Source organism: Amphiura filiformis, chromosome 8, assembly GCF_039555335.1.
Source record: "Amphiura filiformis chromosome 8, Afil_fr2py, whole genome shotgun sequence".
NCBI classification, from domain to species: Eukaryota; Metazoa; Echinodermata; class Ophiuroidea; order Amphilepidida; family Amphiuridae; genus Amphiura; species Amphiura filiformis.
In genome coordinates, this window is record NC_092635.1 from 22,531,375 (window position 1) to 22,556,494 (window position 25,120).

The window sequence follows — 25,120 nt, forward strand, 5'->3', positions numbered from 1 at the left end:
ACATTCTGTAATGTTACCTGCACTAGTGGAGGCAAAAACAAATTGTGCAACAAACAGGTGATACTTATGATGGAAATAATACACCAAGTGTCACATTTCTTGTATTTCTAAATTTCCAAGAGTACTAAGGATGTGCAGTGTGCTGTGTAAATTTCTGAATCAATTTGATATAAAAAGCAGAGAATCCATAGTATATTTTCTATTATTTATAGATATATGTTCTGGATGCTGATTCAAGGTTCGAATTAACGTATCCATTTACATCTGCCTATACTATCATTACAATACTCAGCAAAAAGGTTTATTTTCAACACTTTAGCGCATACACAATGTGAACAAGGAAGTAGGGTTCTGATTGGCATATTGAACTAGGGATGGGTTATTCCGTTTATTTTCCTACACGTTTAACACATCAGTGATGCGTGCGTTTAACGTATTAACACGCATTGATCCAGCCCCGTCTGACGGAAAGATTTCATGAATATACGATAGGTGCGGTGCACCTCTCAAAACCGGAATTTCTAACAGAATATGTTAGCACCAATGGCGCAGTACATAAGGTAAAATTTGCGAAGTCAACAACCCAACCATGTCAGCAATTATGCATTATTTCGACATATTATAGTGTTAAATAATGAATGTTTTGAGCAAGTTTAAGGTTATTGATTATTTTAAACTGTTGTGATTTGGTAGTTCACAGCATCTTACGAATGGTAGTGAGCTTTGGCAAAAAGTCCATTGCTCAATTCATAGCGAGTGTGTAGAAGAATGAAAATATCACAGATATACTTTGATAGGTGCTGCGGTTCTTTAGTTACGTTGTAAAGAGGGCTGAAACAACAACACTTTTGTAAAAGCGTACATAACTCATTTACAACAATAAATTAAGCAAGTTTGCAAAGTATACGATTTGTAGAATGAACTTTTGCAAAACATCAAGGTGTTGTTTTTCAATAATATATTGATCTAGATAATGAAAATCAATTTCTAGGTTGCTTCGACCAACAATACCTCGTCTTCCCTTAATGTAAATTATTAAGGTCGTCTTCAGATTTTGTTACTTTCAACTGTTGATTAGCATTGAAGAATGGAAAATTGAAGGTCGAAAATGACTTACGTGATGCACGTTTACCACAATTGCTAAGCGTTTAACGGATCATGCGTATGCGTTTAACGGTTCATGCGTTTAACGTTCCCATGACTATATTGAACCACATAATGAAAAGCTATGAACCATCAACGCCTCATCGCTAACCAAGCCGCATAGCATTGAACGATCCTGACGTGACCCTGTACTTTTTATGCCATAAACGAAGCGCGAGTATCGGTCAGTGTTGATGCTTGACCCACGTAAAAAGGCCAGGCCAAATTCACAAGTATGAAAGGTTCGTTGCCCTACAATGCCATTTACTTACCCCCCTCTCCTACCCACATTACAAAGATGATATCATTTCATCCAAGTGAATGAACAGGTTTGCATAGTGTATGGGATAACACTGAGCACCCTAATGCTAAAATCATATCAGAATTTGCCAGAAAGTAATGAGTGAAACAGAACACTTCACCCTCCTGGGTAGAACCTATATTATGACAAGACACACTATGTATCATATATTAAAATTATATGGAACATGCCTCTTCTGGCAAAACCCATTTATGCAGTCATCCATGGGGAGTTACAAGGATTCAAAGATGAAAAATTAACAGGAATCCAATGTACTATTAATGAGCATACATGTACTTAGCATCAGACCCTGGTATCCTTCAATGATTTGGTACTGACAAACAGCAGTTCATAAATTTAATTTTTATTTTTTTACTATCATATCTCAAATCTTCCTTTAGGGTTCCAATTGCACTATCGAGTAGCTATTTGTCTTGAAACTCATAAATACTTGTAAAAAGCCAGTGAGCGTTGGAAGAAAGTTGGCACCAAAATAGACTGTTTACCATGTACTGTATTCCATCTACAAGCATACATGCCTCTAAATGGTTGGGTTTTCTTTATGAACGAGACAAAAGGTAAACAGTCCACAAATACATTATTTGGAGTTTGAGAAAGTATATTACTGATACAGGTGGCTGTACAAACATGTATTATTGTAAGACCAATCTATTTATAGTGGAGGTAGGTTAAAAACCCCATTAATTTAGAGGCATATGCTCAGTAGACAGAATTCTATGGTATATACCAGATCTATATTTGCACATTTGCCATATCATAGCATGCCCTGGGTATTTTACCACCATAAGGTGTGAGTAGCTTGCAACATTGTGTGTTGTACAAATGCTACAATTTTGACAACTGCTACATCCCAAATGCCTCCGAGCCCTGCTTCCTACATATTGCATGTGCGATTGATGCTAAGTGCCGACTTCCAACGGCTTATTTGAATCACAGATCTGTATTTGTATTGAGAGTAAGAATTGATGGTTGCCTTGATACTAGAGAGTATTTATAGAGTTTGTGATTTATACGACAAATAAAACTGTATCGTGTATCAAGTGTGTCTGAGGATTACTTCTTAAATATTACATGCTACCTCCAAGTCTGATGTAATGAGTGCTGAATTCAATGACTAATTTGAATGGTGAGAAAAAAGTCTTTTGTTTGGCTGTCGGATTAAAAAATATGACACACGTTATTGGATGAGATTATAATATCAAGGACAACTTGTACAAAAATATAGCAGAAATAAGATTAATCCACCGATTGAAGGTCTTTATCCGATCTCATGGGTCAACTGCATGATCATAAATTTGAGCTGAATATTGTTTTATGTGTTGTCGTGGGGTGTGCAGATCAAAATTAATCAAGAACAGTAACTAGGAAGACAATGTAGTATGCCGAGTAGAATTTTATAATTTTATAAGAAATATCTTTTGTCTCGAACCTGGGACCTCCCGCACCAGAAGCGACAATTCTAACCACAATTCTAGCCATTGATGTGCTCACATATCATAGGTGATACAAAATCGATTGCTCATAGTAGGTAAAACATGGTTGTGAAAACATGCACTATTTTAACACAATTGAAGGACACCCCAATAGTTTGTAAACAGACAGCCATTGTGATCATATCAAAATTAATTAGGGTGGAAAATATGAACAAATGTTCAAGAACAACAGTGTTATGAAATTATATCTATCATATGTATTGAACAACAGAAGGTACGCTTTTTGATGCTATATGTAATTTCAATTTACCTACATTTTTTTGGTGTTTTTGGGAAAAAATCTATATCTTCAATATGAAAGGTCAAAATTTTCATATGATAGACAGCTTTTCATTCCAGCTACATAAGTTTAAGTACATACTTAAAAAAAAGTTGATATCAGAAGGATATTCTTTGTATTCAAAATGCAATTCGATGTGTCTGATGTGCTCTCAGGTCCCACAAAAAGTATGTGAAAACATCGCTCTCCGAGCCCTTAAGGTACCCTTTTCCCCCATTTTTGCTGTTTTTGATACCCTAAGCGAGATACTCGCGTATCAAACCTGGCCGTGAAAAAAAGACCCTTTTTACTTGTTTTTTTTTGGTATGTGTGTGATATAACTTGAAATGTAAGTGCCCCCCAGGGTGTGATGTCATGTGATATTGTTGTAACCAATCAGCACTCTGCACCTAGTGCTGTCTAATGTATTCACACGCACACCCCCACACAAAATTGCCTTCACCATTTTCATTACCATGTTCCTATTATTAAATGTTTTCCAGTTAAATCTGGTTGCTGTTAGCCATATTGGTGAGTATCATCTCAGTTTCTACCAGACCAATTTAATCACTTAGCCAGCATTATGCAGAAAATTCATCTCATTAGAAACATAATGTACAGTATGTCTATGCAATTAAGTACAAAAACAATCCAGTGTTGAATGATGAAACGTTTTCTTCTAAGTGAGGTATTGTTCATATAAAATGAAAATAACTTGCAGTTATTATTAATTTACAGTTGGAAAATTTAAGATCAATGTCAAATGGACTAATAGTGCAATACCGTAAACGTTCGCCTAATGGCGCACCTAGGCTCCTTTGTCTTGGGGTAAATTTCATGTGCAAATAGAGAGCTCCCTCCTCAAAAATTCCAACAGGCATTAAAGATAAGTGCCCTTTTTTGCTGGTAGGAATTTTACGGGAGGGCACTTTTAGGTTGTGCCTAAAATTCCAGTTATGTCAAGGGAGCCCATAGCACCATTAGGCGAACGTTTACGGTATATTCCATGTGAAATCCATGCTCCCCCTGGAAAGATTTAGCCAAAGTCTTCCACAGAGGGTGTATTGGTTTCAAATAGAAAACTTCCATTTCAAATAGGGGTGTGTGTGGGTGGGGTGTGTGTGAAATTTCACCTTCAGCAATAGCTTGTAAGATCTTTGGTACGACCCATTATGGGGGGCCTACTATTATCGGTCGTAATAGGCAAGAATTATGTGTGCATAAATTAAGTCCCAACTTACGCTGCATAAATTCAGTCATTTCTGTACAACTTATTTAATTAACTTCAAATTCCATCTCTCATCAACATCAAATTTGATAAGAATCACAGAATACTAATGTTGTCTGACATGTTATGCATTACTAATTTCTTTTTTTACTATTTCCATGATAACACTGCCATTATGTTTTCACAGCTTTTCACAGCAATGACAGCTATGGTAAGTAGCAAAGACATGTAGAGCCAATCTAGGTTAAATTATATACTACATGCAAATTCAAGTGTGTATTATACATCATCATGTGCATATTTATGTGACATATTCCCAAGAAGCATTCACCGTGTTCACGGTTCATGTATTTGCATATTGCAATTTTAAATGAAATTGCTGATTCAACAAATTTGGAGGTTCAGGAACATTTACTTTTGGTTTTTAATAGTTGGATAGCTGTGCATGAACAATATGTGTAGGCTAAAATAATTCAAGTGCCCAGTCCTGCTCTTCCAAACACACCCCACACATATAAAAAAATACAGAGGTGTTCTAACACAGACATTTTGTGTATTTTTTTTCACTAATTTGTATGCAAATGAATTATAATACTACAAATGACTGCAGAGATGTCCATGGTTGGCGGTATCCACAGTTATGAAGGGGTTTTCATGTATCTCATTTACCAGTGTTTACAAATGCACACACCCCACACCCCCATCCACACTGAACATGTTCAGTTCATATTTGAGTTCTCATAAATAGCACACATGGTTAAATTTTAGTCAGAGACATATGATCATGATGATGCATGGGCATCATAAATTAGTCCCAAACAAAAATGTTTGGTAGACTCATAACCGGTGCGATCTTACCTTTCCGATGTTGATTAAGATACTTCTTGCATCGATCCCGAGATGCGGAAAAACCAATAGTCATTTTGTCCCACATAAATGAATAAATAACAAAACCCCCGATCCCCGAGTGGACTCACCCATTCGGTGACGCCACACACGATAATCACCCCTTATCCGACTTGGGCAGCCCCTACTCGGCCAAACTTGTAGGGGCGGCGGGGTCGGATAATCAACATCGGAAAGGTAAGATCGCACGTTATGAGTCTACCAAACATTTTTGTTTGGGACTAGACTCAGTACGCGTCGATCTTACCGCTTCCGATGTTGATTAAGATACTTCTTGCATCAACATCTGAAAGATCGATCTAGCAAGTAACCGACGGATGGAGGTACAAGATTAGCCAGCATCTGATAAGGATCGGGAGAGTGGGTAGCATGGTAATCGCGAGGTCAAACTATCCCCCCCTCACGGCCGGAAACAGAAAGACTACGTGAACAGATAAAAACCCTGAACTGAAAGTTCAGTGGTTAAGAAATAGAAACACTGGTTCTTACCATGTTGGAATTCTGATTGTCCATAAAACACCTGATACCCAACCACCATATTATCTCCGCAGAATAGCCCTGGAGAACTTATCGCCTGGTCGTTGGTTTACGCTTTTGTAGTAAACCGTGGAAAAGGACGACGGGTTCTTCCAAGACACAGCCTGACAAATCTCTTCTATGGGGACCCCCTATGGTAGGCCCACGAAGATGAGATAGATCTGGTTGAGTGGGCCTTGGGCGAAGCGTCTTTTGCCGCCCGAGTCCACTCAACACCTGGACCAGCCACCGTGCCAGAGTCTGTTTAGCGCCTGGACCGTGCGGTTCTGCGTGAGTGATAAATAAGCGGTCATGAGCCCCTCTTAAGGTTTGTGTTCGGCCAAGGTAGTGCTGTAGCGCCTCACCGGGCACCACAACCTGTCTTCGGCTATTGAGCCAGAACCCTGCCCAATACTGGGGAGGAAGAGGCGAGTGTCGGAATGTACTTCGCTCATTTTTGCAAGGAAATCCGGCGAAGAAACAGCGTCGCCCGTTGTTAGTAACACGGAGGCTGACTTGAGACTGCGTGCAACTCTGAGCAGCGCCGTCCGAAGCCAACGCCAGAAGAAAGGCCGCATTAAGAGTGACGTATTTAAAGGACGCTTTTGACAGGGACTCAAAAGGGGGAACCTTTATATACTCCAAGACTGTGTTGAGGTCCCATGGAGGGACCACCTTCCTTTCGGCGGGCGCTCGTTGAACATACCGTCGAGAAGAAGACTTAGGGACCCATCTGAATTGATAGTCGACCCGTCTTGAATCCTCGATGAATCGAGAGAATGGCTGACTTATAGTTGGCTATCGTTGCCTGCTGAAGTCCTGACCTGAACTTTTCTGTCAGAAAATCTGCCACTAGAGGCACAGAGGCTCTAGTGGGAGATGTATTTCTCTCATCGCACCATGCGTAGTAGGGAGCCAAACGCTGACTATACGCACGGAGGGTAGACTCTCGTCTACCCCGGCGATGAGAGAAGCAGCTTCTGATGAAAAGCCTCCCTCCGCCGCACGTTCCTGATAAGGGCCATGCAGCTAACTGCAGGTGCTCTAGTGGTAGACTTGGTACCTCTCCTCCGGGCATCCGGAGTAGATTTGGTAACTCGGGGAGTACTCTAGTAGATCCACCATCGGTCGAAACCACAGGTGTTTCGGCCAGAACGGTGCTATCAGAATGACGTTGCAATCCTCCCTCCCGATCTTGGTCACCACCCTTGCGAGTAGCGAGATCGGGGAAAGCGTAAGCAGTCATTCCTCCCCAGTCACGGACAGAGCGCCCACGGCGAATGCCTGTGGGTCTGCGACCCTCGAGCAGTACACCGGCAGCTGATGATTGCGATGAGATGCGAACAAATCTATCGAGGGTGGTACATCACCGAAGATCGTCCTGGGCGACCTGCGGAGCAAGGGACCATTCTGTAGGTCCCGACACCTTTCCTCGTGACAGATCGTCCGCGAGGATGGTGGTGACTCCCGCTATGTGCATCGCTCTCAACGTAATCTGCCTGGCCTTGCACCACCCTATCAGGCGTAGTGCGTGCAGGCACAACCGTGGTGACCTTGTGCCCCCTTGTCTGTTGAGGTAGGCCACCACGGTTGTGTTGTCCGTTTGGACAACGATATGAGATCCCACGCTCACCTCCTCGAAATGCTGGAGAGCTCTCTCCACTGCCCAAAGTTCGAGAAGGTTGATATGGAACTCCGTCTCCGTGGCCGACCATAGGCCCGAGACTGAGTCCTCGTGGATGTGGCCCCCAGCCCAGTTTTGACGCGCCGGTCGTCACCACGTGGCGCACCGCTGGTGCAGGGAACCTGACACCTGGAGTCAAAGTGGGCTGATGGGTCCACCACCAGAGTGCCTCTCGCGCGATCTCCGACATCGGAACCGCGAGGGATATTGGGTGACGACTGGGCCTGTAAAAGGCTAGAAGGTGTAGCTGTATAGGCCTCATGTGAAAGCGGCAGCACGGTACGAGGTCACCATACTGGCCATAAGGCCCAAAACCTTCATCCATGCCACAGCGGGTGCTCCCTCTGACTCGGCCAAGAGTCGGGCACACCTCGCCATGTTCGTCACCCTCTCGGTGAGGCGCCCGCGATCCCCTCCTTGAGGTTGATCTGGGCCCCTAAGAATAGTGGTGTCTCGCGTCGGGACCAAATTGGATTTCTTGGCGTTGATCAGAAATCCCAGGTCTCGCACCGCACGGACTACTAACTCCACGAGACACTGTGTCTCCAGTGGCGAGCGTCCGTAAATGACCCAATCGTCCAGGTAGCAACACATGTTGACTCCCCCTGCGCTTCAGGATGCGCTGCCACCGCCCTGACCAGGAGTGTAAACACTCTGGGGAGGTGGACAAGCCGAATGGCAGCATCGAAACTGGTAAGTTTGACCCTGTACCTTGAAGCGTGAGAAACCTCTGATCTTGAGGTGCGATCGGAACATGCAGATATGCGTCCGAGAGATCTAGCGATGCCGCCACATACCCTTGATGGGGCAGGCTAGCACCGGCGAGAGTCTCCATTCTGAACCTCTTGGGCCTGATGAACTCGTTCAACGGCTTGAGGTTCAGAATGGGCCTCAGTCGCCGGTCTTCTTTGGAGCCAGAAAAAAGCGTGCTCCAAAAACCCTTGGTGAAAGGGGGTAGACCGGGACAATCGCTTGCTTCGTGAGAAGCTGAGTGATCTCTGACAGTAGTGCCCGGCGCTGGGGGCCGTCTGGCGGCACTACCGTGGACCTCTGAATCGTGCAGGCGCACGAGGGTGGCTGGTAAATTCCAGCCTGTAACCCCACTGACCACTGACAATACCCAGGCGCCCGGTGAGATGGCATGCCATCTCTGGGCGTAATGCATCAGCGGCCGCCCACAGGGGAATCCCTGTGGAAGTCCAAGGCCTGCCGGCATGGACTGTCGACCGCCCGTGCCCTCAGGACCGATCTGGTTTGCCACCCTTAGAAGAACGGCTCTTCTTAGGGGGCTTGCCATACTGGTCCAGCACTACTCTTGCGCTTCCCAGTTTTTTGGGAGGTGCTGGAGTAGCCTCGGGCTCGGGTGTAGTCTGTGGTGCGCGTCCCTGCTGAAGCGGAGCTGGCGCTGAAGAAGCAGCTTAGAAGACTTCTTCTTCTTGTGCTTCTTCTTTACTGCCCTTCCCTTGGTCAGGGCAGCCTCCGACTTCTTCAGAGTGCTCTCATTGGTGGCCTTCTTTGCCCGGTCCTCAACCGTAGCGCAAAAGGCCTGTCCAAAAGTAGCCCCTGTCCCACGAGTCTGACTTCTTCATTGCATCAGCAAAGTCGGAGCCGTAAGTTGACTGGAGGGACAGACAGGCATTTTCCCGGCGGCGAGATGACATCCTATGGGCTAGGCCCATAGAACTCTCGTTGAGGTTAGCTGTTAGCACCGCTAACAGATTAACCTCGCGGAAGAGTTCGGACGTTGCCCGTGGTCGTTCGCTACCTTCCTACCGAGGTGCTCGGCAAGCGTGGTAGCGACGCTAGAGACTCTGATAGCGGCGTGCTCGCTTATCGATGAGCTTTAGCTCCTCCTCCCACTGGGGAGAAGCGACCCGGCGCCTTGGCCGCCAGCGGCAGGCGCTGGCAACGCGTCTGGATCCATGTCAGGGACCCTGAGGTAGGTTTCAGTAGTCCTCCTGCGAAACACGCAGTGGAAGCGATGCAAGCACGCGGCGTCGAAAGCTCCAGCGAGCCTGACAGCCCTCTGAAACCTACCCTTGAGGTCCGCCGGGAATGCAAGTGCAGGCGACCCTTGTGTGGACGCAGCGCTAGCTGGGCATCCTACTGAAAAGATGCCCTGGTCCTCCTGAACGGACTCCTCCTGAGAGAAAGCCAGGCCCAAACCTTGGGCCACACGGCTCATCACCTCAGCGGTGTCCGCAGGCAGACCATTGCTAGCGAAGTTCCTCACGGGAAGCGGGGAAGGATACCTGAAGCTAGCTGCACAGTCTCAACAGACTGTGAGTCGCTACTGGCTTCGTGTTCCGCCTCCTTTCCCTCGCCTTCAGACTCTGACTCACTCTCTGATGAGGAAGAGATCTGACAACACGGGCATCTGAAGGTGGACAGGGAGGTGTCGCCACCGTGTGGCTAGCCAACTGAACACCAGCAGAAGAGGGAGTACTCCCGCTAGACCCGAGATGCTAGCTATAGCACCCGGGATCCGTGCGCCTCGCTGCTGTCGCCCTAGCCATAGCAGTGTGCGGCCTACCCTGAGCTGTATCAGGGTTAGCCACTCGCCGCCGGGTTGGGTAACAACTGGTGGTACTGCTTGCCCAACGCTGGGCGGCACTTGCCACGGTGGAAGACCGTGGAAGAAACGACCCTGCGGCGGATACCACGGGCATACCCTGTTGGTAGCTGACCCTGAAAGGATCCGCCACCAGGAAACCCCATGGAGCGGTAGTACCAGTACCGCCTCCCCCTGTTGCCACAGAGACTGTGGTAACCAGGACAGTACTGCGGTACCTGCGTGGTTGTAGCGTAGGTGCCCGGTAGGGCTCCCGGCCGCGCACCACTGTACCCATGCCTCACAGCGTCCCCGCTAGAGGATCAAGCCGTGTGTATGGGTACCCGCTATACTGGCTGTCCCTTGGCTAAAAGGAGCTTGCCTAGTATCACGGGTAGCTGGCGTGTATACCCTCGATCAGTCACCTCGCTACCTGAATAGGCAGTATCAATCAATGGAGCCATGCTCCGCTGAATAGATAGTGATCGATCATAAGAGGGTAATTGACCCATTGACTGTAATGGATCACCCACGCTCTGCTGGCTCTCGAGGACATAAGTGGGTTGTTGATCAGCCAGGCTGTTCAAACTACCTACCCTAACCTCTTGAGCCTCGCCCAAAGGTCGCTGTGTGTGGCGGACCACTCACGGCAGCTATGGCGGCGTGCATAGTGGCTACCACTGAAGTCAAGTCGTAGCTCGTCTCGGTAGCTGCCACTGTTTGCACTTGGGTCGCTGTCCCGTGAGAGACTGCGAGCCCCACCCCGCTATAGCCGCTCGCCAGTCCCGGAGGACAGCCGGCAGCCATTCCAAGGCCCAGGGAATCACTCGGCGGTCCCACCATGGAGCGCTGCCGTGTGACAACCCCAGTTGGTTCTGCTAAGACTACACCTGAAGCGTTAGCCCCGGTATCGTCTCTGCTAAACCCATGCACGTTTTCATTACGACCCTTGCGGGAGCGAAAGGCGTGCTGCGTGCCGTGGATCAACCCAGGCAAGCCCGGGTTCCACTGGCACGCTGCGTGCTACAGACCGGCCGAGGCAAGTCCGCTGCACGCTGTATGCTAGATTCAACCCAGGCAAGCCGGGTACCCTTGGCATACTGTCCGTCGCCGGCTACTACCGCGGGTGCTAGACCCGCTCGTTCGCCAGCAATAGACGGGTGTCCACCTGCAAGAAGCTCGCTAGAGATCTCACTGGTAGACTGGTACTCGCCTGTTAGGGCAAGTACCGCCCTGCTGCCTGCTACTAGCTTAGACGTAAAGTCAGTGCTTTACGCTGGCTGCTAGGCCTTCGGGCTCGCTAGCAGTCCCGGAGGGTCCGCCTGCTTGCCCGGGACCGGAGCCCCAGAGGTTACCTTAGCGTGGCCCTTGCCTGCCTCGCTAGTACCTACCATATCAATCTTACCTGTAGGCTTCTGTTTCTTAGTCTTCGTCTTCTGTCTGTGCCGAAGACCTAAACGAGCGCTACTTTCTAAATCCTCGAAGTGGATGTCCGATAAGCCTATGCAAAAGGAAGCACACTTATTTGATTTAGAGCAATCCCTGTGGGTGTAGCAGAGTGGATGCGGGTCCCACTCTGCCACAAGGAAGGGCATGATTGACAAGGCCTAGACATTGTAGTAATCGGGAGGCGTACAGCACTACCCCGAACACAAGCTCAAGCCCAATAAACAGACCCACACGCACAGTGGCTGACGCTGATGTAGTGGTATGATATAAAATATATATACAAAGGGATGAAAAACTGAAAACCTTTTGGGGAAGATTTGTCAGGCTGGTCCTTGAAACCCACGAACTCTTAGCAGTAACTCGGCGTCATCAGACGCGCACTGAAAGATATAACGATAGAGCACACCATAAACATAGCGATAATCACTCACCATACATGTATACACAGTACTGTACAAACATCTATTGTAACTTACTAGTCTGTTATAGTTGTTTTACGTGAGAACAAAAATAAAATGGCGTCCTAAGGGCGGCCATTTTGAAAACGTGTGTCCCGTATATGAACGGAAACACACATACAAGCTAAGTTTTTGGATCGTTTTTGTCACTTTTCTAAACGAAAAATGTCGTCAAAACTATCTCCCTAGCGACTATACTGGTTGGTTTTTACCTCAGTGTAACAAACAAACTGTATATCTAGATCCTTTGGTTCGTAATGATACTTAGCGTTGGTAAAGAAAAATCCACACGTCTATCTCATCTAGAAACCAAGGAGGATAAGGGGTGATTATCGTGTGTGACGTCACCGAATGGGTGAGTCCACTCGGGGATCGGGGTTTTGTTATTTATTCATTTATGTGGGACAAAATGACTATTGGTTTTTCGCATCTCGGGATCGATGCAAGAAGTATCTTAATCAACATCGGAAGCGGTAAGATCGACCGGTGTACTGAGTCTAACCATATCATAGACAATTACTTTAAATCTACTATCCATGCTGACTACGAAAACAAACAAAATGCCAATGTTCATGGTTCACCTATAGATAGGAATGAAAACAAGGAAAAAGTTTCCATTCATTACTGCCAGACAACATTGACATTTAACTACAAGCAAAACAAATCAACTCAATGCAATCCAAACCTTCTGAAGTGAGTGAGTAGGAGGTGTCCCAGAAACACTACAACATAATAATATCCGAAGATCTCCTGCAGACATTCCAGATAAAATTTCCTCAAAGATCCTTCCAACTGATACCTGATCACCAAAGTGTCACTGGATATGGCCTGCTTTTGCTCTTTCTTGAAATTGGTTAGTGTTGCCAAGATTTTTCACTAGTAGAGGTGCAGTTGGGTGAATATCATCCTAAATTGGGTGCGTTTTGACCCAACATTATAAGTACCATAAATTCACCACAGGGACCCCCTGGATATGTACAATTGTATTATAAATGTGAAGAAGTTGATAAAAAATATCCACCATTTCAGTAAAATACAATTTCGGCATGCCCAAAACAGATACCAAAGTATGCTAATTTCTATGCGTTTTAAGAAGACTAGAGCGGTTCTCGACTTGCGCGGTTCTCGACGCAAAGCGTCGGCCACAATGCCTCCACCTTGAGGCGTATCATTTGAACCGGTGCAATTTCAACCCGAAATGACCTGCCAAAAATTTGGCTCTAAATGTTGAATGTACCCACCAAGTATCATGCCCATATGACAGTATTTACTAATTTGACCTCAGCTGACCCCTAGATGACCTTGGATGACCCGAAATGACCTTCCAAAATTAAACTTTAAATGTTGACTGTACCCACCAAGTTTCATGCCCATTCAACAGTTTGAAGTTATTTGACCTCAGATGACCCTGGGTGACCCCGGATGACCCCAAAATGGCCGTCCAAAAATTTGACTCTAAATGTTTATTGTACCCACCAAGTTTCATGCCCATACGAGTTTTAAGTTATTTGACCTCAGATGACCTGTGGGTGACCTTGGATGACCCCAAAATGACCTTAAAAAAATTTGGTTCTAAATGTTTACAGTACCCACCAAGGTTCATGCCCATGTTTACAGTACTCATGCCCATATGATGGTTTTTGCTAATTTGACCTCAGATGACCCCTAGATGAGCTTGGGTGACCTTGACCCACTAACCACACCTACTGGAATTTGAAGACCGCCAATGACCATCCCTCCACCAAATTGCATCACTATACATCTTACCAGTTGGCCCATATGACGGTTTTGCTAATTTGACCTCTGATGACCCCTAGATGACCTTGAGTGACCTTGAACCACTAACCAAACCTACTGGCATGTGAAGACCGCCAATGACCATCCCTCCACCAAATTGCATCACTTTACATCTTACCAGTGCCGAGAAATTGGACCCGCAAGCTCGGACGGACGGACGGACGGACGGACAGATGGACGGACGGACAACCAGGAAACATAATACCTCCGGTGGAGGCATAGGGAGAGCATAAAAATACTAAAATCGGGACTAAAATACCTTGATATCAAGCAAAGTATAGTCATATTTCACAAAACTTGTTTTCCCCCTGATTTGACATTTCAAAGTAGCCCAATTGGACAGGTTCTGACCCACTTTGGCAATACCAGATACTTGGTTACCTAGAATCCTTCAATAGCATTCCTAGAGCATTTGTTGGCTTATTATTTAATTGGATTCAAGGGTAAGTTTATATCTCAATCATAAGGAGAGACAGGAAACTTGGAACTCAAATTTGACAAGGTGAGAAGCTTACTGATGACTGCTGGCGTCCATGACACTGGGTGAAGGAGATGAAAATGTACAAGGGTATTTCAACAAATATTTGTTTACTTTTAGTTGTTTATAAACAACATTAAATTAACAAGTTGACAAAATAGGAACTGCTTGACAGTTTTGATCTAACCCTAAAGTTTTCTTTCCACCTAACCCAGAACCTAGTTAAAATGTTCATGATTAATATACTCAACTAGTAGAACTCCCTTAAAACTGAACCTTACAAATGCGGAAATGCTGCAACTTTCATGACAGCAACTATCAAAACATGAAAATCTATTATTCAAGGGTACTCAATCTTGTCAAAAATGAAGCATTTTTCTGTGTGTTTAACTGTCTGCCCACCATTCTTTCTCTTGCTACCCTCTGTCTCTCCACTGAGCTTCTTCACCATCTGAGTTTTTTAATAACTCCCATCATTCATTCCTTCTTGTTTACTTGCTCTCTCAGTCTCCTTCTCTGTCTTCTATCTATAGTCTTTCTTCTTTCTCTCTACCTGCTCAATCATCATTCCTCCCACGTATCTGTCTCAATCTGTCCAAATTTTTAAAAAATGACAAAAATTGACAGGCACACAATGACAAGTAAATGCATTCCTAGTGTGCAATGTACCACAGTCTTGAACAATTCATTTCATATCTAGGCCTACACCTGATATCAATCCTTACAAAAGGAAATGTCAACATTCAAATCACTTTCATGTTTCACACAAGTGTAAATATATACTTACTGTCACCTATATGTATGTACCATGTACTTCAACTAATAAAAACTAAATGATGTCATTAACCATTAATTAAGCAGGGTAAAGAGGAACTTGATTGCTTTATATAGTTTCCTACAACTTCCTGCTGGGAGTTATGGAAAAAGGGACACTTGTCACAAAAATTCTAATGTATGTGCAATTTTGTGCATTTAGAAAATGTAGTACCGGTACCAGTATTATACGGTACCACATAATTGCATAGGGGTCATTCCATATGAAATCAAGGAGGCGCCCACCTGACCCCCTCAGATTTGCTTTATATTTTAGTCATATGTTGTACCTGTAAAAATATTAAAAACCTGCAAATTTGAGGTCTGTAGCTCTTACAGATTTTCTGTGGCAGCCATTTAAAGTTGGAGCAGGGGGGTCTAAATTTGGACCCAAAAGTTGCCCTTTAAATAAATTTCATCTTTGGGAGTCTGTGCCTTCTTTATAAAATGAGAGAGAGGTCTGAAACTTTGTATACACACTAACTGCATGCCCAATTTGTCAAAAAATAAAAAATAAAAAATTTCTGTAATTGCGCGTTGTGTCACAGGGTCATTAAATATGCAAGAAAAAATGTAATGTTTTGTAAACTGCCAAGTTTAGCCCCCCTAAATTCACATTTTTTGTCAGATTAATTATTTTTTGTTATCACTGATGCTATATATAGGATAAATACAATGCATATCCAAAAAATTGAGGTCACAACTCATTTACATTTCGAACAGCGCCCTCACAAAGATGAAATTTATTGCAAATTCAACATTTTCAGGGGGCCCAAAGTCGATGTGGTCCACCTTCAAAATTTATAAAACATCACTTTTATATAACTACTAGTCTTAAATTACAACTTTGCTAAGTCCCAGTAATTGTATAGGTTGACTTCATATAAAGCGACAAGCCCAAAGTTGACCATTTTCTTATGATTGCATGTATTGCAAATGTGCGAATTTGGAAGGCTTAAAAGTCAAATTGGCCCCAATATTGAAAATAAAATGGAAATAAAAGTAAATAGGGCCAATAACTATGCATCTAGTCATTTATTTTTAATATTGTGGCCATTTTGACTTTTAAACCTTCCGAATTCGGCACATTTGCAGTACACGCAATCATAAGAAAATGGTAAATTTTGGGCTTGTCGTTTTATATGAAGTCAACCTATAAAATTACTGGGATTGAGCAAAGTTGTAATTTAAGACTAGTAGTCTTATAAAAGTGATGTTTTATAAATTTTGAAGGTTGACCACATCGACTTTGGGGCCCCCTGAAAATGGTGAATTTGCATTAATTTTCATCTTCGCGAGGGCGCTGTTGGAAATGTAAATAAATGGTCACCTCAATGTTTTGGATTTGCATTGTATTTGTCCTATATATCGCATCAGTAACAACAAAAAACAATTAATCCGACAAAAAATGTGAATTTAGGGGGGCTAAACTTGCCAGTATACAAAACATTACATTTTTTTTGCATATTTAATGACCCCGTGACACAACGCATAATTACATACATTTTTTTTTTTTTTTACTTGTTGACAAATTGGGCATGCAATTAGTGTGTATACAAGGTTTCAGACCTCTCTCTATTTTTATTAGGAAGGTACAGGCTCCCAAAGATGAAATTTATTCAAAGGGCAACTTTTGGGTCCAAATTTAGATTCCCCTACTCCAACTTTAAATAGCTACCATAGAAAATCTCTATATATTCAAAATGAAATGGAAATAAAAGTAAATAGGGCCAATAACTACTCATCTAATCATTTATTTGTAATATTGTGGCCAATTTGACTTTCAAGCATTCCGAATTCGACACATTTGCACTACATGCAATCATAAGAAAATGGTCAACTTTGGGCTTGTCATTTTATATGAAGTCAACCTATACAATTACTGAGACTTAGCAAAGTTGTAATTTAAGACTAGTAGTTATATAAAAGTGATGTTTTATAAATTTTGAAGGTGGACCACATCGACTTTGGGCCCCCTGAAAATGTTGAATTTGCAATAAATTTCATCTTCGTGAGGGCGCTGTTCGAAATGTAAATGAGTTGTGACCTCAATTTTTTGGATATGCATTGTATTTATCCTATATATAGCATCAGTGATAACAAAAAATAATTAATCTGACAAAAAATGTGAATTTAGGGGGCCTAAACTTGCCAGTTTACAAAACATTACATTTTTCTTGCATATTTAATGACCCCGTGACACAACGCAGCAATTACAGAAAATTTTTTTTTTTTTTTTTTGACAAATTGGGCATGCAGTTAGTGTGTATACAAAGTTTCAGACCTCTCTCTCATTTTATAAAGAAGGCACAGACTCCCAAAGATGAAATTTATTTAAAGGGCAACTTTTGGGTCCAAATTTAGACCCCTACTCCAACTTTAAATGGCTGCCACAGAAAATCCGAAAGAGCTACAGACCTCAAATTTGCAGGTTTTAAATATTTGTACAGATACAACATATGACTAAAATATAAAGCACATCTGTGGGGGTCAGCTGGGGCGCCTCCTTGATTTCATATGGAATGACCCATAGGGAACATGGACATGACATACGCTACCTTTGACAAAGATCCTGCTACATGAATTTAAGTTTTAACTTCAGCACTTCACTCTTTTTTTCGCACACCTGGAACGTTTTCACTAGTCCAACTAGCATCTTCAGCAGATGGTGATGTTGTGATGACATCTTATCTACAATCGGGATATCTCTCACTGATGGCGTCATATGATTGACAGAATGACGTCATAGGATGCTACGATGTAGCCCCCCCCCCCTCGGGCATCAGCAGGTTATCCCAAATTGGATATATTTCTATTCCTCGATATTTTAATCCATATCTGTATGGCTTCAAGAACTCTCCGTGAAAATTCTTTTTATCCATTCTGTCAATCATATGACGTCATCAGTGAGAGATATCCCGATTGTAGACAAGATATCATCACAGCATCACCATCTGCTGAAGACACTAGTCGGAGAGCGAAAAAATAGTGTAATGTTGTCCAGTGATACCACAATAAGTGCAAACATTCCCCACGCAATGTTGCTATGACTTCAGTGTTACTAAATTGTAATGTGATTTTCTGGTAGTTTCCATGAACAATTATAGAACAATATTTGCAATTTGAGCTGCTTTTTCTCCATAAATGTACAAATATGAAACTATGTTAACACAAAAGGCATCAAATGTTATGTCAAATTCTATATTTTATATGGATCAACAATATAAAAATATTACTTTTTTGCTGTCTGGTTAGCAAGCCTTGAAATAAGTGGGCGCGGGGAGCAAATTTACCCTCGTAAAGCCATCAATTGCTCCTGGTCCTTGTAAAATTCACATGAACCAGGAGCAATTTTATAAAATAAATTGCTCCTGGTTACAGTTCTGCACTTTATGCAGTCGTGCTGCCAGTATGCTGTATTGTATGCAGAAAAGGATTTAATATTGAAAATTGCTCCTGTTTCTTCAGAAATTGCTCCTGGTTCTTGTAAAATCCCAGTGAACCAGGAGCAATGTTCAAAACAAATTGCTCCTGGTTCCAGTCTGCTTATTTCAAGGCTTGCTGGTTAGTAAATTTTTCCCAGGACATTATTTATGCATGTAGGCCTATTGTGCTAAAAGTGCAATGTAAGTACTCAAAATAATATAGGCCCTTGGATAAAAACCTGTGAAATCAATGCGGGCCCACTAATAAAGTACTCTGCAGGCCTTTCAGATATGCCAAGTTCTTTGTAGTTCAGGCCCATAGATTTCAAATCCAATGGCCTGATGAATGCCTGTGAAGATTTTAGCTTGTATCAAGCACTGGTTAGAACCATTTCTCATACAGGAGAAAGAAGAATCACACATCGCAGTCGCACACTACGTAATACAATTAAACACTAGAAACCATGGTTGTGTTTGACCAAACACGAATATCTATGCCCGTGATGACCACACCTAACCCCCTTCCCCTATTCACAAACGAAAACTTGGTGAGCACCATGTGAAACCCCTTGTTTTAAACTTTTATTTGATATACATGTAATGCTCATAACACTAGACTGGCTCACACTCTCTCTAATACCCTACCAAGCCTTCACTCTCATTTATACCCCACCAGACCCTCACTCTCTCTAAAACACCACCAGACTGGACCACACTCTCTCTGATACCCCACCAGACCCTCACTCTCTCTTATACTCCACCAGAAACTCACTCGCTCTAAAACACCACCAGGCTGACCCATACTCTCTCTAATACCCCACCAAGCCTTCACTCTCTCTTATACTCCACTATACACTCACTCTCTCTAAAACTCCACCAGACTGGCACACACTCTCTCTTATACCCTACCAAGCCTTCACTCTCTCTTATATCCCACCAGACCATCAATCTCTCTAAAACACCACCAGACTGGACCACACTCTCTCTAATACCCCACCAGACCCTCACTCTCTCTTATACTCCACCAGACACTCACTCGCTCTAAAACACCATCAGGCTGACACATACTCTCTCTAATGCCCCACCAGACCCCCACTCTCTCTTATACTCCACCAGACACTCACTCACTCTAAAACACCAACAGGCTGACCCATACTCTCTCTAATATCCCACCAAGCCTTCACTCTCTCTTATACTCCACCAGACACTCACTCGCTCTAAAACACCACCAGGCTGACCCAAACTCTCTAATACCCCACCCAGCCATCACTCTCTCTTATACTCCACCAGACACTCACTAGCTCTAAAACACCCCCAGATTGGCGCACACTCGCTCTAATACCTCACCAGACCCTCACTCTCTCTTATAATCCACCAGACACTCACTCGCTCTAAAACACCAACAGGCTGACCCATACTCTCTCTAATACCCCACCCAGCCATCACTCTCTCTTATACTCCACCAGACACTCACTCGCTCTAAAACATCAACAGGCTGACCCATACTCTCTCTAATACCCCACCAAGCCTTCACTCTCTCTTATACTCCACCAGACACTCACTCGCTCTAAAACACCACCAGGCTGACCCAAACTCTCTCTAATACCCCGCCCAGCCATCACTCTCTCTTATACTCCACCAGACACTCACTAGCTCTAAAACACCCCCAGATTGGCGCACACTCTCTCTAATACCTCACCAGACCCTCACTCTTATAATCCACCAGACACTCACTCGCTCTAAAACACCAACAGGCTGACACATACTCTCTCTAATACCCCACCAAGCCTTCACTCTCTCTTATACTCCACCAGACACTCACTCGCTCTAAAACACCACCAGGCTGGCCCAAACTCTCTCTAATACCCCACCAAGCCATCACTCTCTCTTATACTCCATCAGACCCTCACTCTCTCTGAAACACCACCAGACTGGAGAATACCCCTTTAATCCCAAACTATTGTGTCCCTTTAAGCGGATAACCTCTACCCCCATTGTACGTCTTGAGGTATATTTGAAGCCTTCATCATTGCAAATACAGGTAGCTACCAAAATGCTACCTATTGCAATACACTGTGTTAACCGGTCGTACCTATTTTGCTTTTTAAAGCATATGAACTTTGACCTCTGGGGTTGTGGCTAGCATAGCATACTTCTAGGGTCATAGGCCATCATTGTACCAAGTATGAACCCTGAGGGCGCTATAGTTTTTGAGCTAGAGCTGTTTGAAATTTTACACATATTGCCCCCTGTAGCCCATGACCTTTGACCTTTGGGGTCGGGGATACCCTAGGATGTATCTTGGGGTCATGGGCCATCATTGTACCAAGTATGGGCCCCGAGGCTTCTTTGGTTCTTGAGCTAGAGGAGTGCAAAGAAGTGGTCTTAAGAAGAAGGAGGAGGAGGAGGAGGAGAAGGAGGAGGAGAAGACTAAACACAACAATACAATATCTATGCCACCGTTCCACGGGCATAGATAATGAAATTACAATGGAAACATAACATGCATAGGCAGTAAACAAGAGAAAAAACTCTGGACACACCTGCCTGTGTGGGGACTTCCGACTTGAACCCCAGACATCGGGCTTGCCAGGCGAACGCTCTAACCATTGAGCTACACAGATTGTCCCAGATAAACAGGTCTCAAGTCTGGTACTTATGGATATGAGCAGTCGGGATAAACAGTATACAAACACACATTTATCATACTTTTCTTCTTTCTTTTTTCCCGCTATTTTAATATTTATTCCTAGGTGAACTCCCGGGTGAACTCCTTGTTTATGCAAAATGTTACATGGATTATGATAGAACCTAAACAACAAATCAATACAAATGTGTCATGATATTCTCTTCATTGAAATCACATGACCTGTTTTTTTTATCACCATAACAGCTGTGACATGAATAAAGTGATCCATTATCATTTATAATTTATTACTTAGAATTCTATTTGCGCTGAAAAAAATGGATAAATAATTTAAAACTTGCTGTTGAGTTATATTCATGCTGCTATTTAAATGAATCTTTCCCAAATTCATCTTTACACACCAGGATCAGTTTTGTAATAGGTGAGAATTCTTTGGTTTTTTGAAGTCCCCACTTCTCCTACATCAATTTAAAAAAAAGTGTCAGTCACAAAAAGTGCTGCGCACATCCGTGTTTACGCCATTCTATATCGATCAACAATGTCATGAGTCCCACGGTTTATGACAGGCTAATCATAGAGCCTGTACTGAGCACCACATGGCCTTTATTGCTCAAATTAAGTGTTAATAGAGAGGTTAAAATCACACATTTACCTAAGTAGAATTTGTTCTCTTCATCCCGTATTCATTCCAATAAGCGCCTATGCCCCTATAAGCGCCCACCCTGGGTATTTTCAATTTGCTAAAGGGTACGATTAATGTGGAAGTGACGGATAGACGTCAATACAGTGAAATAGCTGGGGGATTAGAAGTTCTGTGTAAAATTGTAATACATTTTCTGCATCAGGAAAGCTACTAGAACGTCTCAGTACCCTTTTATAACATACATAAATTTGTCTCTAATAAACGCCTGTTAGGAAAAAAATAGGTAAACCATATAAAAAAATAAGCGCCCACCCAAAATGACTTTGTTAAGCACCCTGGGCGCTTATTGGAATGAATACGGTACATGTATTTCTCACTTTTCTTTCCATACACCATATAGGCCAGCATTATTTTTAATGATTTTTAAATGACTTGGGCATTTTGTTTGAGCCTGGCCATGTCAGGACCCAAGCGTGTATCCACATGGTGCTTAAGTTTAGGCAAACGAACAAACAAAACAATTAAAGCTATAACTAGCTGAGCACCTAATCACAAATATCATAGCAACATGCAATATCAATGTTTTCCAATTTTAAATTATCATAGGAAGTTATACATGTATCCAATATTCATGAGATTGGTTTGATGTATATAGCCGCTCATATCACCTGACATATGACAGTTATTATACGCATAAAACCTTAATTATCTGTATCATTGATATCTATAGTAATAATGCTTTGTACATGTAGATTATAAAATTAATTACTGATTGATAGTGATGTTCACCATTCACAATAAATTCATATCAATCCACTAAGAAATATGGGATGAATTGAATATTCTAACTTGTTATTTGTTTGCTTAATTAATGTGGCCAAAGCCGGGGGAAAACCCAAGTGGCTCAGGGGCCACTAATTCAAAGACATGCCTAAAACACAAACAAACACAAAAAGGACCAGACAAATGGGTAAAAAAACCTGACTACAAAAGATGGTGGCTATCTGCAGTTTTGAACGTTAAATGTCATCCATTTTCACAGGTAACCCTCTTTTTATAAGAGATCATGTTGTGTTGCCAACATTCTGTTGTTTAAAAGGGTTATCAAAAATAATGTTTAAACATGTGTTAAAATGGCTTAAACATAACACATGCATGTTGTGTAAGACAAGAACTTGTTTTCATGACCCATCTGAGCTTTCTGCACCCTTAAACTTGCACGTACCTTACTATTCAGAAATGGTGAAAGTGCTGTTAGAAAAACAATTTTGCATATGTGACACAAAAGTGTTAAAATTCAGTTGTTTTATATTGTTTTCAGCGATTGATAAATTGATGTAACTTCACAAAGAAAAGTTGTATCAACATGGGGTTTTCAGTTTCTGAAAGCTCTAAGTGTCCTCTTTAGAAACATGTGTAAAACTCATTTTCGACCAGGGCCGACATGTCACATATTGCAATTAGTATAGAAAGAACAACTATTCCAATGCATCTACAGTGGTCATCAATATTGAATATATTTCTTAAAAACAGTTGAAATGGGCTAATAAATGTATTTTCATCAAGTCAAATGTGTCTTACTATAAAATTGAAACACACATTTGTGACTGGCCGCGGCGAATCAGCCGTAAAGTCGGCCCGGGTCAATTTTGTCTTATTTCGTGTTTAGAGAATATATACCATAAGCTTTAAAATGGTATATCATTTGACTTCAAACGATATCCAAAAGTGGAGTTATGATTTGTTGAACTCTGTTCCTTCGACAAAATTGTATTTTTTATCGGTTCTACATGTGTCTCTTTTTCTACATTTCTGGTAATAAATATCCAACAGTCATAATTGGCGGTCATTTCAAATCATCCCCAAGTCAACGAGGTTCAGAAATATCCTCTCATTGTTCATTGTTGATTATACATACCTAGACAAAATACAATGCTTTGTTATCTACCACTTGAACAGGATTTAGCCAAAGCAAACAAAGACAAGAACTATTCTATAGAAATAGGTAGAAGCTTATTATCCTCTTCAGCAGTAGTTTTGATTTAAACAGCATTTGATAAGATACTTGTCGCAACGAATTGATACACCTATGAATACGACCTTCACATACATTTTACACTTTAACTCAGAATACAATTTGCCGAGTTTACGGCTGATTCGCCGCGTCCACTCACATTTGTAATGTATAATTTTGTTACTTTGGTAAACTTAAAAATATATCAGACCTCTGATATCTGACCAAGATTCACAATATCTAACAACATATAAATCTTGATTTTTGTCCATTTTCAAGCAATAAATATCAGGTACTACTTTAGTATATGACTCTTAAAAGATGCGGACAGGAGAGCACTTTAACTGTGAGATCTTGGATAATTCTAACTAGCATGCCAGAGAAGTATGCTCTTGACAACTTTCAAGCTAATCATATTTCAGATAATGAAGGACTTATTTAAAACTCGAAACATATTACGACGTGCCACTGACAAAATGTCAGCTAATTTCAAATAAGAATGCAGGAAGGGCCTCGGCAAAGATACTTATTTGATACAATCTAGAAGTCAATATATTGGAGTACATGTAAGTAAAACTCCATTACACTGGATGAAACACGTAGCTTTACAAATACATGACAGTATCTATTTCATCACCACATACAATGTACATACAATGTTGTATCTGTCTTCTCTATAGACAATACCAACTATATGCAATTATGCATGGGACTCCTATGAAGTGTTTTCGTTACAATTTTTATACAAAGATCGGTTTTCTGCATCTCTTGAAAGAGTGACAATTAACATGTTTATACTGAGCACCTCACATCACCCGCGCTTTTAGTCCCTTGTATTTTGGATGTGTGTCAATCAACTGAACTGTTTCTACTGCTCTGCAAAATGCGGTAACCGTAGATTTAGTGGGGAGACTGAAGAACACTTTTTTTGTGACCTAAAGGCGGTTAAGGTCATGTTTGGATCATGCACGCTGTATAGTAGCGTATCACAGTTGAAGTAACTTCCGGTGTGTATCCATTAAACCGTCACCCATACTGTTTCTACTGGGAATGTTGGTGCATATCACCGACTTTTAACCATCTCAAAAGTTGATTGACAGCTGTCAGTGAGATTACCCCGCATCACCTAACATCAACTGTTTCTACTGGGACTGTTACCATGTATTTCCTTGCATCACCCAACACCCCTTTGCTCCGTAGAAACATGTCGATTGTTGCAACAAGGGACGTTTTTGCCATGTCGGAATATTCAAATTTGCTTTTCTATAGTGCACAAGCAGTGTAGAGTTGCACA

At 42.5% G+C, this 25,120-nt stretch overlaps 1 protein-coding gene across 1 annotated transcript in view; it reads right to left on the minus strand.

The window, feature by feature from the left end:
• The window catches only part of LOC140158810 (testin-like), a 102,463-nt gene that overhangs the window by 21,063 nt on the left and 56,280 nt on the right, over nt 1–25,120 (minus strand). The gene's annotated exons all lie outside the window — the stretch shown is intronic.